Here is a 15,505-nt window from a genome sequence, read left to right on the forward strand (position 1 = left end):
CAAGTATGTAGGAGAAACATTACTGCATTTCCTTATATATGACTTTAAACGTATTCAGTTGCACAGCGAAAGAAACAGCAGCAATAGTTTACAGACTCATATGCATCAGGCACTTATCTAACTACTCATACTTAATGGTAGGTAGAGACATTGGGGGACATTTACTAAGCAGCGATAAGAGCGGAGAAGTGGGGACTTCCGGTTCCGGCTGCAATGTGAACGGCAGCGTGAGGAGAGAGCTCCGTGCTGCCCGCCAGCTACCGCATCTTTAACAAGGCTATTAGCCTCCAACGACAGCCACAAAAGTCTCCCCACTGCAGCCAAAAGCCGGGACCGCTGTATGGAGCGGTATTTAATGCCGAACATGCCCACCAGAAAGAAGGAGAAGGAAAAAGAGAAGCGCCGCACAGAATCCAAAATGGCGCCGGACGCCGGAGCTCTGCTGCACGCTCCGTCCCCTTCTCCTACACCCACACTGCACAGCCTGTCTGAGGTCCCACCTGCATCAGCCACCCAGGTCAGTGACCCCAAGACTACACCCTCAGGGGACCAAATCCTATTTACCCCAGCAACACCTGTCACGTATAATGACATGGTGGGGGCTATCCGCATAGCCATGGGTCCTCTGTTACAGGCTCAAACGGCAGATATAAGTAAACAGATAGCACAGCTCTCACACAGAGTGTTACAAACCGAACAACGTACTGGGGAATTATTCCAAGACGTATCTGTGCTTAAGCAGGACATGCAGCATATCACTAAATCACAACACCAGATTTGGAATAAACTGGATGATCTAGAAAATCGATCTCGCAGATCGAATCTCCGTGTAATAGGTCTCCCAGAAACACTTAAAGGCACCGAATTATACACATTTCTGCGAATCACCCTACCCGAGTTACTCGGTATATCCGCTGCCTGTAACGATATGGTGATCGAGCGTGCACACAGACTTGGCGCCCAGAAAACACATGATGGGGCCAGACCACGAGTGGTGCTTTTTAAGTGTCTAAATTTCTTACATAAAGAAGTGATATGGAGGGCATCCCGCAAAACACGCAAAATTACATGGAATTCCTATAAGATCCTGTTGTTCCAGGACTATTCAGCAGAACTTTCCAAAGCACGAAAAGCTTTTTCTCCCCTTTGCTCTCATCTCATTCAGCAAAACAGAAAGTTTTCCCTATTGTATCCTGCACGATTACGCATATACTCAGGCACATCCTTTGCTGACTTTCTCTCCGTAGCGGACGCTGAAGCCTTCTTGAAAGAAGAAGGGAATTACGCTGATACGCCTGATGACAATGATGAGAATTGACATGATACCAGTTGTTTACTCACAGAATATTCCACCTACCTAAACCTGAATGTGCCGGTCATCACTCTCCAGATCACACATTAATACACCCCCCGGACACTTCATTACATATGTGTGCCCACACCGGCACATACATGAGACTTCTGCACTGTAATATGATAGACAATCATATACCTCCAGGCATAGTTTCTGCATACGATCAAATGGCAATACAACACTGCTGCGGGACGATTCCCAGATTACTAACCCGATCTTAATGCTGGCGGGATCGGCGAGGACACGCTCTGTCCTTGTTCTGATCCTTACATATATACTAGTATACCACGGAAGTCGTGATGTACTCATATTCATGTTTAAAATTGTTGGCTAAATGCCTTGTAAGTACCCCTTTGCTAGTCAGGGGGTTACTTTCCTTTTACTTACAAAGTTATGTTCTTGGTACAGATAATTCTAACTGTACCATATTGTTCCTATTCTCACAACTTTCTTTCCTCCTCTTCTACCCCCCCTCCACTTTCCCAGTTATCCCCCCTCCACACAGAGCAATGCCATTGTATTACTGTACATTTAGAGTATGCCTATTTCTAACCACGTATAATATGAATAATGTCTACAATTAAATTAGGCTCCTGGAATATTGGCGGGATTAACTCGCCGCAGAAAAGGAAGAAAATACTATTGTACCTGAACAAACTGAAACTAGATATTGTATACCTGCAGGAAACACACTTAGTGGCATCTGAAATATTGAAGCTTAATACTTTGAAATGGAAGGTGCTAGCTGCTTCTCCATTTTCCTCTAAAGCCAGAGGAGTGGCGATCTTAGTCAAGAATACAATCCCTATTGAACTCACATCAGTGAAGGAAGACCCTGAAGGTAGATATATTTTATGTAATGTGTTATTGAATCAACGCCCGTACCTCCTGTGCAATGTATATGCTCCCAACACCAAAATACCTATTTTTTTACGTAAAATGCTACATATTCTCACACCACTACATGACACACCTCTCATTCTGGGTGGCGACTTCAACATGATCACCTCTCCTCAACTAGACAAACAAGCCACAGGCACTGGGGGCACCTCCCTACACAAAAAAGGTATATCATGGTTTACACAATCCCTACATCTTTTAGACACCTGGAGGTCATTTAACCCCATAGAAAAAGATTATACGTGTCTCTCTGCAGCACATGGAACATTGTCTCGAATAGACTATGTTTTTATTTCTGAGCACCTACTGCCCCGCACCCGCAGGGTCATGATAGAGCCCATTGCACTGTCTGACCACGCGGTAGTTTGGATAGAACTACACATGCATACTGAGAGAAGTTCCTTCCGATCTTGGAGATTCCCATCCTCGCTATCCCACTCCCTTACCTTTAAGAATAAACTTGAATCAACCTGGGACTCATTTTGCGACACCAATGCCGAAACCCTCATAGACTCACCTCAGATGTTTTGGCAAGCCTCAAAAACAGTCCTTAGAGGTGAGATTATCTCATATACCTCCCAAACATACAAATCCCTAAACTATGAATACTTACAGGCACAGTCTACTTTGACAGACTCATTCCAATCCTACAAATCTGACCCAACTCCGAATAACAGAACCCTATACCACTCAGCCAAACGAGAATTCGATAGCTTACTTCTTAAAATGGAGTCTAGATATTCCTTTAAAAAAGATGCTAGATTCCACCGGTTTGGAAACAAATCCGGCAAATTACTCTCACACCTTCTACAAGGCCAACGAACACCGAAATTGATACACCCCCTCAAGACTCCTGGAGGGTCATTCACCTCAACTAATGCCCAAATTGCCCAGATCATGCACCAATATTACAACACCTTATACTCCAAACCAACCATACCCTCTTCCTCAACCCAGACCAAAAGCTTTTGGAATGATTTACCCATTCCACAACTTGACCCCAACTTAGGAACCGCACTAACGGCGGCTGTAACTGAGACGGAGGTCTCCCAGACCATAGCTCACCTGAAACCCGGGAAGGCCCCAGGCCCAGATGGTCTTTCCTCCGAATTCTACAAAATATTAGCACCTAAATTGACGCCATTACTAACGAAGGTTTTCAATAATATTCTCTCCACAGGACAACTACCCCTATACTTTAACTCTGCCACAATTACCATCCTACCCAAACCGGGCAGAGACCTGTCGGACCCTGGCTCTTACCGCCCAATCTCCCTGCTTAACCTAGATTATAAAATGTTGACAAAAATACTTGCAGAAAGACTCAAACTAGTACTGCCTTCAATCATTCATGGAGACCAGACTGGTTTTATCATGGGCCGCACCTCCACGGTGAACATTAGAAAGGTCTTATCGGCAATTATTACTTCCCAGTGTGCCATGCCCGATGTTCCCGCAGCTATACTATCTTTGGATGCGGAGAAAGCTTTTGATATGGTACACTGGGATCACTTATTTGACACAATGTCTAGATTTGGACTTCCTCCCCGTTTTATAGACTACATAAGAATCCTATATAATAACCCTGATTCGAGAATCCTCTGCAATGGTTTTATGTCACAACCTTTTCGTATCCAACGGGGTACCCGCCAGGGCTGCCCGCTATCCCCACTCCTATTCGCATTGGCATTAGAACCACTAGCCATATCAATCAGACAATCCCCCCAATACCATGGCATTAAAGTGGGTGATCTTGACCTCCGTCTCTCATTATTTGCCGATGACATGTTGCTACTAATGTCCCACCCAGATTTAACACTGCCAACAGTTTTTGACCTAATCAATGCTTTTGGTACATTCTCTGGATATTCCATAAATATACATAAATCAGAATTACTCCCACTGAACGGCCCACCCACTTATTTAGATACACACGGCCCGTATAATACCATTAAAATAGCTACTAAAGCTATAAAATATCTAGGGGTACAAATACCCATACACCTCCGAGATCTGTATAATCTGAATTTCACTCCGGTTATCAAGGCTATCTCCAAGAAACTGGATAACTGGACATCTCTCCCACTCTCAGTATTGGGTAGAAATGCATTGATCAAGTCGGTACTCTTTCCCCAATTGTCATACCTAATACAATTGCTCCCCCTACGCATGTCAAAATCAGACATACAATTGGTAGAATCCCTGTTCAGTAAATTCCTTTGGAAAGGAGGCAAACCTAGAATAGCAAGTAAATTCTTGCAGCTACCACGTGAGGGAGGGGGTGTCGGTTTTCCGGACATATCTCTCTTTTCTCAATCGGTTCACTTTAGATATGTACTAGACTGGTTCTATGAACGCAGTGTGTTCACCTGGTTTGAATTAGACTGTGCTCTTTTCGCCCCATACTCTCCTTGCGCTTTGTACACACACCCAGCTCCATGATCCCAGACAAAATACGTTTCCATGTGCTGTTCAGAGACATTTACCTGTCTTGGGGTGCAATTAACAGGAAACTATCTAGAAACCCAATGTATTCTCATTTTCTACCTCTGTGGGGTAATCCACTCTTCTTACCAGGCATGGAGGATGCAATCTTCCACCGCCTACAATTAAAAGGCATAAAGAAAATTGCAGACGTATTTGACCCAGGTGGAACTCTATTACCATTTCTCTCTCTACAAGAGAGATTTGGTTTACATGCCTCACACTTCTATGCTTACCTCCAAATGCGACACTACATTAACTCGTTGCCCCCAGCGATGAGTGACACCACCTTGTCCGACCCTCTCTTTCCATTGCTGAATATATCACGCTCCCGCCCATACAAAACCAGATACCTATACAAAGACTTACTCAATACCACACGCGACAAATTACAAAACAAAATTGCAACTTCTTGGTGTAGATTTATTCCAAGCATTACAAATTCGGAATACATATTCCAACATTATGATAAAACATTACAAATACTGAAGACATCCTCTCTACAAGAGATTCATGTTAAAACTGTGTACAGGGCATATATCTCCCAGGCACAGAGACGACATTTCGTAGAGGAAGAGACTGGAAGTTGTATGAAATGCTTTCACTCTTCGGCAACCTTTTTCCACAACTTCTGGGAATGTGGTATCATTAAAAAGTTCTGGAATAAAATAGTGCAATATATTAACAATAATCTTGGAATAAAGGCTACACTACATCCACAGGCACTACTACTGACAAACTTCTCGGTATGGGACTTAGACATATCCCAAACACACCTACACCCATTCCTAACTATGCTAGTAACCGTTGCAAAAAAGGTTATTCTCCAGAAGTGGATATCTAAGCACACCCCAACTCTGTCAGCAGTACACACTATACTCCTCAAGGTTTTATATATAGAACGTTTTTCTACTATAGCTGACTCAGAAGGAGGTGTGAAAAAATTCTACAAACGGTGGAGCCCCTATATTAATACTCTTTCACATGCAGCTCAAGAACAGATCTTTTCCAGATTTGATTCCACTGATTGGTACTTACATCGGAAAGGGCAAATGACACCTTGACTATATACTCTGATGAGTTATGATGTTGGAGTACTGTATCCGGCGGTTGATCTTGGGGGGTCATTCCGAGTTGTTCGCTCGCAAGTGAATTTTAGTAGATTTGCTCATGCTAAGCCGCCGCCAACTGGGAGTGAATCTTAGCATCTTAAAATTGCGAGCGATGTATTCGCAATATTGCGATTACACACCTCGTAGCAGTTTCTGAGTTGCTTCAGACTTACTCGGCATCTGCGATCATTTCACTGCTTGTCGTTCCTGGTTTGACGTCACAAACACACCCAGCGTTCGCCCAGACATTCCCCCGTTTCTCCAGCCACTCCTGCGTTTTTTCCGGAAACGGTAGCGTTTTTTCCCACACGCCCATAAAACGGCCTGTTTCCGCCCAGTAACACCCATTTCCTGTCAATCACATTACGATCGCCAGAACGATGAAAATGCCGTGAGTAAAATTCCTAAGTGCATAGCAAATTTACTTGGCGCAGTCGCAGTGCGGACATTGCGCATGCGCATTAAGCGGAAAATCGCTGCGATGCGAAGATTTTTACCGAGCGAACAACTCGGAATGACCCCCTTGATCTGTATCAATAAGAAAATTGCTAATCTCATATATCCAAGTATAGATTTATGCCACTATATCCCTCCCCCATTAAAATGTCTTCCATGCATATTGATATCAACTACACTAGAATATACGAGCCCAGTGATCATATAGCTAGGCATTGACTACTCCTACCCCACCTCTCCCTCTTCCCTTTCTCCCCCTCTTCTCTTCTCTTACTCTGTTTTCTCTGTTATGTTAAATTTAGAGGTCAACCCTAAGATTGTATGGACTTACATCTTACACAATAAGTTCATGGGTCCTCCATAAGATAACTATATGTTCCAGTTATGTCACATTTTCTGACCCAATTATACCTACCCATGATTGACCATGTTGGTCCATAATTTGTCTACTGCAAATGTTTGTTACTTCATTTATGAAAACTCAATAAACATTATTTGAAAAAAAAAGAAAAAAAAAGAGCGGAGAAGTGAGCCAGTGGAGAAGTGCCCATGGCAACCAATCAGCATTGAAGTAACATCTATAATTTGCATACTATAAAATGATACAGAGCTGCCGATTGGTTGATGGGGCAACTTCTCCACTGGCTCATTTCTCCGCTCTTATCACTGCTTAGAAAATGTCCCCCTTAGTGCTGTATCACCCGGCACAGGAGAGTGGGATACAGGGAGACTTCACCCCGCTTCCAGGATCCATCAATACGTTAGTGAATACTGAGTGGATCCAGACACCAATAGTGTACACAAACGCCCATGAACCTACAGTGAACACAGACGCCCAAGTGAACACCGACGCACCAGTCACACAGCCACCTATACTGCAACCGGGTCCTTTAGATACACAGCATCTCAGACGGAAGTGGGAAATCAGTTCAAAGCTGGAAACTGGTCATGAATCGGGGGGGGGGGGGGGGGGGGATGTCACTAGGTAATGAAAGCCAGGACTGAACAAAACTGCGCCTGGGAACAACAAACAATAAAAAGCACACACTATAGAAAATACATTAGCATGTTAAGCAAAAAGAAACATACTCTCAGAATCATTAATGTATTGTTAGAACAACTTAGTTTAAAAATATTAAAATATTTTAGCAGCTAAATAGCTATCTTCTGTTTGAATATATGAAATTATTTGTGCTTTATTCTAATTTCCCTGTGTGGCACTATGGACACTTTGTGGCACCACATAAATAAATGATAATAAGCAGAATAATCAGCACAAAACTGCCAATGTCATAGATTGGTGTTTGTGTAAGCATTGCATTCCCAACACAGATAATCCTAGCCTTAGACACCTAAGGGGAGATGTAGCAGAGCATGGAGACTAGAGAGAGATAGAGTAGATGAGATAAACTACCAGCCAATCAGCTCCTAACTGCCATGTTACAGGCTGTTTTTTTTTAAATAACAGTCAGGGGCTGGTTGGTTGGTTGGTTGGTTGGTTGGTTGGTTGGTTGGTTGGTTGGTTGGTTGGTTGGTTGGTTGGTTTGTACTTTGGGGCAGATGTGTTAAGCCTGGAGAAGTGATAAAGCAGTGATAAGTAGAAGGTGATAATGCACCAATCAGCTCCTAACTGTCATTTTTCAAATCTGTAATGATTGGCTGGTGCGTTATCACCTTCCACTTATCACTGCTTTATCACTTCTCCAGGATTAATACATCTGCCTCTTTGGGGTATATGCAATTCCGGACGAATTGCGCCTTTTTTTCGTCCGTTTAAAAATTCGCCTGTACTCGACAGCCGCAGCCCTGCCGCCGGGAACATGAATTCACCATATGCAATGCAAAACGGATTCGACACACCCCTTGGCGGATAACGGCCCAATCGGCGAGTAGTGGGCGTCCCGAATTCGACTTCCCGCCGTTTGCAGCCCTTTATTAGGGCTTGTTTGCTGCGTGCTCTGCAGCCATTTTGTGAACCTGCAGAGAGGTGTGAGGAGGTGCAGAGCTAGCAAATTGGTTGTTTGCTGTGGTATCGTTTGGACACCCAGCAGGCTTTATTCCAGGACAGACAGGAGGATACCTGTTACCCCGGAGGAGAGTCATTTTTGGAGCTTTTACTACATTTGTAGGTAAGTACCACATGTGGGTCTGGTGTTGCATGTATGTGTTTTTGTAGTGGGGGTTGCCATGAGGTGTACATGGGGTGTTTGGGTATGTGTGCAGGTATGTGTATAGCTCCTGCTTGTTTTGCTGCATTTTTTTGTGGAGTTTTGTGTTTTGGGGTAGTTTTTCACTGGGTTTTTTTTCTTAAAATGACTTTTTGGGTCATGCTTTTGCATTGGTGTACCTCCAGCATGTGCAGGAATGATTTTTGGCTAGTTTGGGCTGATTTTAGTGTGTGTCGGTATCAATGCGGTCGACATGTGGTGTCGTTTGTTTGCCAAACATGTTTTTTCCCTCCTATTTTAGCACTGGTGTACCTCCAGAGTGTGCAGGGATGCTTTTTGGCTAGTTTGGGGTGATTTGGAGCAAGTTTGTGTCTTACATGTGGTCGACATGTGGTGTCGTTTGTTTGCCAAACATGTTTTTTCCCTCCTATTTTAGCACTGGTGTACCTCCAGAGTGTGCAGGGATGCTTTTTGGCTAGTTTGGGGTGATTTGGAGCAAGTTTGTGTCTTACATGTGGTCGACATGTGGTGTCGGTTGTTTGCCAAACATGTTTTTTCCCTCCTATTTTAGCACTGGTGTACCTCCAGAGTGTGCAGGGATGCTTTTTGGCTAGTTTGGGGTGACTGTCAGCCATTTTGTGTGTGTCAGCCATGGTTGATTTCCAGTCTGTGCAGGGATGTTTGTACGGGTTTTTTTTTTTTTTTTTTCTTTTTAAATTTTTTTTTTTTTTGTGTGTGTTTGGTCCTGCTTGAGAACTGGGGTCCCAGCAGCATGACATGTGATTGCATGTAATTATGTAATGTGTGTTAAATTTGTAAAAATATATATTTTTTTGTTCTTTTTAAAACAGAGATGTCCAGGGACAAGCGGACCCGATCCCCCCCTTCCCCCACCCACTCAGAACTATCCCTGCGTAGCAACGAGGAGTGGGAGCCGACCCAGGAGGAGGATACGACCGACCAGGCATGCAGTGACCAGCCGCGGTCGTCAAGGGACCAAAGTGAGAAGTCGAAAAAGAAAAAGCCTAGTAGAAAGGTACTGACAACACCTGCAGACACAAATAGCATCCAACTTGACACACCCTAGTTTGTGCACTACCATGCACACCTGCAGGTATATGTGCGCAATGCCAGGGATGCTGACACTCACAGGTACATACCGATCTTATTAAATGCTTGTTTTTTTTTTCAATCCCTAAAGGCAAGAAGTCAGCCAGAGGAGCAGTCGGAGGAGGAAGCCTCTGGTGAAGATGCAGGACCGAAAAAGCCGCGTGGACCCAGATACACTGAGGCGGAAAACTGTACCCTAGTGGATGGCGTCGACAGGTCCTACGACGTTCTGTATGGACAAAGGGCACAGACCACAGCAGCCAAGACGAAGCGAACCATCTGGGATGCCATCGCGAGCCAAGTCACTGCAGTATCTGGAAACCGCCGGAGCACCAGAAACTGTATGAAGCGGTACAGTGATTGCCGCAGACAGACCAAAAAGAAGATGGGGATTCAGCGCCGACATGAGACAGCTACGGGAGGTGGCCCGGCTCTCAATCTGAAGTGGCTACCCTGGGAGAACGTTATTAGAAGGCGCATGAACCCTGCCATGGTCGAAGGAGTTCGCGGAGGTGTGGACTCCAGCCGTCCTGCTGGCTTTCCAGAGGAGGAAGAACCGCCCAGAAGACGGAAGAAGGCGGGAGACAAGCAGTCCAAAAGGAGGCCTGATGGTAAGAATACATTCAGATGAGCTGTACTTCAAAAAAAAAAATTTGTATTTGCTAATGTGAGTTTTTTGTTTTTCAGACAGGCCTGCCCAGAGGACATCACCTGCGCGCAGGACATCGCCAGCGCGCGGACCGACACCTGCGCAGCAGGCATCGACAGCAGCGCGCGGACCATCACCTGCGCAGCAAGCATCAGGAGCGCGCAGATCATCACCTGTGCGCCACACATCGTCATCGTGCAGTTTGTCACCTGTGCACCAGACGACGTCAGCACGCAGACTATCACCTGCGCGCCAGACATCAGCGCCAGAACGTCACCTGTGCGCCAGACACCGTCGGCGACCACACCACCAGATGGGCGCCAAACTACAGCTCCTGCGCGCAGGCCATCACCAGATCGTCGTCTCTCCAGGAGCTCTGGGACTGTGACTGAAGAGCCTCAAGACACTACCCTTATGGACCCATCACCTGATCTGTTTGAATCTACAGGGTTAACGGACGAGACTTTTCTTGGGTTTGAAGACAGCCGTGCAGAAGTATCCAGCCAGACCCTTGAAAAGTCTCCAGAAATGAGGACAAGTGAAGCTCCTGGAGCAGCGGCACCACAGGATGGAGAAGGTTTGTATTTAATTTTTGGGGGTGTGGTGGGGGGGGTGCACCAGTTTTGTATAGTTTATTAACTTTAATTTTTTTTTCTTTTGCAAACAGTGGTGCCACGGACCAGCAGCGGACTTGCTTCGAGGATTGGTTCCTACTACAGGCCGGATCTCCTCCTACAGGATTTGTCAGAGGATGACGAGGTGGAAGTGCAGCAGCCTGCAGTTGCTACATCCCTGTGTGAGTAAATATCGAATTGTGAGCCTCCAAACAAATGTATGATGAATGTGTATAATAATTTCTAATTTTCTTTTCAGCTGCCCAAATGCAAGTGGTGGCAGACGTCCAGGAAGGGCAGGATCCCTCAAATGTTCAGAGGGTACACACCCTTGCATCCGAGATTACTTCCCACCAGGATACTTACACAAATGTCGCTGGAAGCAGACTGGACGCCATTGAGAGGACAATGGATAAGATGTCAAACAGTCTGCTTGAAATGCAGAAGGCTCATGCCGACAGCACGGCCAAAATGCTACAGACCAGAAGAGAAGATCATAGGGAGACTATGGACATCCTTCACATTCTGGCCCAATCCATGAACCGGCTCGTGGAGAACACATCATGCCTGGCACACAGCAATGACAACATGTCGGAGAGCCATCGACAATCCTCATCCAGCCAACAGTTTATCGCAACAACACTGCAGATGATCTATGATAAGCTCCCAGAACCAGGTCATCAACACGCTGGTGATCCACCATTTCCGCCATCACAAGCCACAAGGACGCCTCGTTCCCTTCCTCCACTACCAACCTGGTATAGACAGTCACAGATGTACCAAGGATATACAGGGATGCAGGGATGTACCCCACCCACCAGATGCCTCCACCACCAACACCGGCTGCAACATCTACAGCCGCACGGGCACAGAGGCCCAGTCAACACACTACCCAGCCTCCCAGGACATCGACGCCCCATCAGGAGGAAGCAGAGGATCCGGACAGACTTCCACCATAAGCCCGGTCGTATTCTTTAATTTACTATATATGTTTGTCATGTATCCCTTTCTTCCCCTCCCATTAGTTTGTTTTTTTTCTTACTATTGTTTTATGTGTTGGGCTTCCCCACCCGTGACCGGGTACTACCAAGGAGCTTTGTGTAGGCATACATGCGCGGGCATGTATGCGGGCGCGTGTGGTAACGGATGAAAGCTCCTTGTGGCTACATGTATGATGGGCCAAAGAGCTATTCTGATACCACTTTTTTACCCAAAAAATCCTTTTTGTAATGGTGTACAATAGGCTTTCACTGTTGTGTGAATTTACTATTCACTAGTGTGTGTTTTTTGCTTATTCATAGGATTGGGTGGAAAATTGAAGTGGACGGCATAAGTTCGTGTTGTGCGTACCAAGGTGAGTCGAGCCATGTTTCAATGTATATATTCAAGAAACTTTGGACCGCCAGCCTTTGTGGAACCACACAGCCCAGCAATGGGTCATGCTGGGCTGTGTGGTTCCACAAATGTTAGCGTGTCAAAGTGCTGACCACTGACACCACTATTCCACTTTGGACCGCCAGCCTTTGTGGAACCACACAGCCCAGCAATGGGTCATGCTGGGCTGTGTGGTTCCACAAATGTTAGCGTGTCAAAGTGCTGACCACTGACACCACTATTCCACTTTGGACCGCCAGCCTTTGTGGAACCACACAGCCCAGCAATGGGTCATGCTGGGCTGTGTGGTTCCACAAATGTTAGCGTGTCAAAGTGCTGACCACTGACACCACTATTCCACTTTGGACCGCCAGCCTTTGTGGAACCACACAGCCCAGCAATGGGTCATGCTGGGCTGTGTGGTTCCACAAATGTTAGCGTGTCAAAGTGCTGACCACTGACACCACTATTCCACTTTGGACCGCCAGCCTTTGTGGAACCACACAGCCCAGCAATGGGTCATGCTGGGCTGTGTGGTTCCACAAATGTTCTTGGGAAAGAAATGAACATGACTTTAGTGTCTTTACTTAATATGCTTTTTTTTACTTTTCCCCACAGATATCTACACAAGAGAAGAATGTTAAGAAGAACAAACTACTTTTTTGTTTTATTAACTTTCAATTTTTATTTAAAAAAATAAAATACAATTTGTCTTCAATAAATTTTTAAAAAGAGAAGTTTTCTGTGGTTTTTATTAAAATTATTTGATATGCAGTTGAATTGTACACAAGTAGGTCGCCCATGGAACATCAGGAGAAATGGCATGTCTCTTCACATCCACGCCACTTGGGAAGGATACACCGCAAGACCTGTGGAAGAGAACGGTATGAGGTTCCAGCTATTGGTAATAGTGTCACCCTGGTACTGAAAAGAAGAGGTACAATCAACACGACACAAGCAGGTTACAGTGGACCCAAATGCAACCCTCCGGCACTTGCGTCACTACACATCCAAACATTCCCTGACAAGCATTGGTGTATCAGGGAATGTTTGGATGTGCAGTTTTGCAAATGCCGGAGGGCTGCACTTTGGACATGCCGGGGTGACTTGGACAAGAGGGAGTTTTGGGCAATACATCTCACCTGAGGGGGGTTGTCAGCTACATGGCGGAGGCTCAGGTCCACATCACAAGTAGGTCGCCCAGGGAACATCAGGGGAACTGTGGTGTCTCTTCACATCCACGCCACTTGGGAAGGATACACCGCAAGACCTGTGGAAGAGAACGGTATGAGGTTCCAGCTATTGGTAATAGTGTCACCCTGGTACTGAAAAGAAGAGGTACAATCAACACGACACAAGCAGGTTACAGTGGACCCAAATGCAACCCTCCGGCACTTGCGTCACTACACATCCAAACATTCCCTGACAAGCATTGGTGTATCAGGGAATGTTTGGATGTGCAGTTTTGCAAATGCCGGAGGGCTGTACTTTGGACATGCCAGGGTGACTTGGACAAGAGGGAGTTTTGGGCAATACATCTCACCTGAGGGGGGTTGTCAGCTACATGGCGGAGGCTCAGGTCCACATCACAAGTAGGTCGCCCAGGGAACATCAGGGGAACTGTGGTGTCTCTTCACATCCACGCCACTTGGGAAGGATACACCGCAAGACCTGTGGAAGAGAACGGTATGAGGTTCCAGCTATTGGTAATAGTGTCACCCTGGTACTGAAAAGAAGAGGTACAATCAATACGACACAAGCAGGTTACAGTGGACCCAAATGCAACCCTCCGGCACTTGCGTCACTACACATCCAAACATTCCCTGACAAGCATTGGTGTATCAGGGAATATTTGGATGTGCAGTTTTGCAAATGCCGGAGGGCTGCACTATGGACATGCCGGGGTGACTTGGACAAGAGGGAGTTTTGGGCAATACATCTCACCTGAGGGGGGGTTGTCAGCTACATGGCGGAGGCTCAGGTCCACATCACAAGTAGGTCGCCCAGGGAACATCAGGGGAACTGTGGTGTCTCTTCACATCCACGCCACTTGGGAAGGATACACCGCAAGACCTGTGGAAGAGAACGGTATGAGGTTCCAGCTATTGGTAATAGTGTCACCCTGGTACTGAAAAGAAGAGGTACAATCAACACGACACAAGCAGGTTACAGTGGACCCAAATGCAACCCTCCGGCACTTGCGTCACTACACATCCAAACATTCCCTGACAAGCATTGGTGTATCAGGGAATGTTTGGATGTGCAGTTTTGCAAATGCCGGAGGGCTGCACTTTGGACATGCCGGGGTGACTTGGACAAGAGGGAGTTTTGGGCAATACATCTCACCTGAGGGGGGTTGTCAGCTACATGGCGGAGGCTCAGGTCCACATCACAAGTAGGTCGCCCAGGGAACATCAGGGGAACTGTGGTGTCTCTTCACATCCACGCCACTTGGGAAGGATACACCGCAAGACCTGTGGAAGAGAACGGTATGAGGTTCCAGCTATTGGTAATAGTGTCACCCTGGTACTGAAAAGAAGAGGTACAATCAACACGACACAAGCAGGTTACAGTGGACCCAAATGCAACCCTCCGGCACTTGCGTCACTACACATCCAAACATTCCCTGACAAGCATTGGTGTATCAGGGAATGTTTGGATGTGCAGTTTTGCAAATGCCGGAGGGCTGCACTTTGGACATGCCGGGGTGATTTTGGACAAGAGGGAGTTTTGGGCAATACATCTCACCTGAGGGGGGTTGTCTGCTACATGGCGGAGGGTCAGGTCCACATCACAAGTAGGTCGCCCATGGTAGAGTTGGATAAAAGGGTCCAATATTTGCGGCAACCCAACAACAGGAGAAAACAGGGGGTAACGAGTCGTCAACAGGACAAAAACAGGCCTGGGAAGGTACATCAACAGGACGTAAAAACAGTCACGAAGGGGTCTCTCTGCATTCGGGGAAAGGGGTCCCATGTGTAAACATGGGACCCCTTTCAGTCCGCTGGTCCGGGTTTGTCGTGTTATTTTTTTGCCAAGTACGTGGATTTATCTCTGGACACTGGATCAGGTGAGTCTAATTTTTTTCACAGGTACCCCGGATCGACGGAGACTGTGGCAGTCGGCGGGTCAACATAGGTAAGTATGTGTGTGTCGGCAGTTGTGTAATAAAGTTTTACTATCAAGGTGTGTGTCTCCTGTTTTTATTGGGGTATTTTTTTCCAGTAGTACTACAGGTACCAGCTGGCCCATTTTTCTCCCACATGCTGGTACTTGTGGTTCTC

Source organism: Pseudophryne corroboree, chromosome 1 (genome assembly GCF_028390025.1).
Source record: "Pseudophryne corroboree isolate aPseCor3 chromosome 1, aPseCor3.hap2, whole genome shotgun sequence".
Lineage (NCBI taxonomy): Eukaryota > Metazoa > Chordata > Amphibia > Anura > Myobatrachidae > Pseudophryne > Pseudophryne corroboree.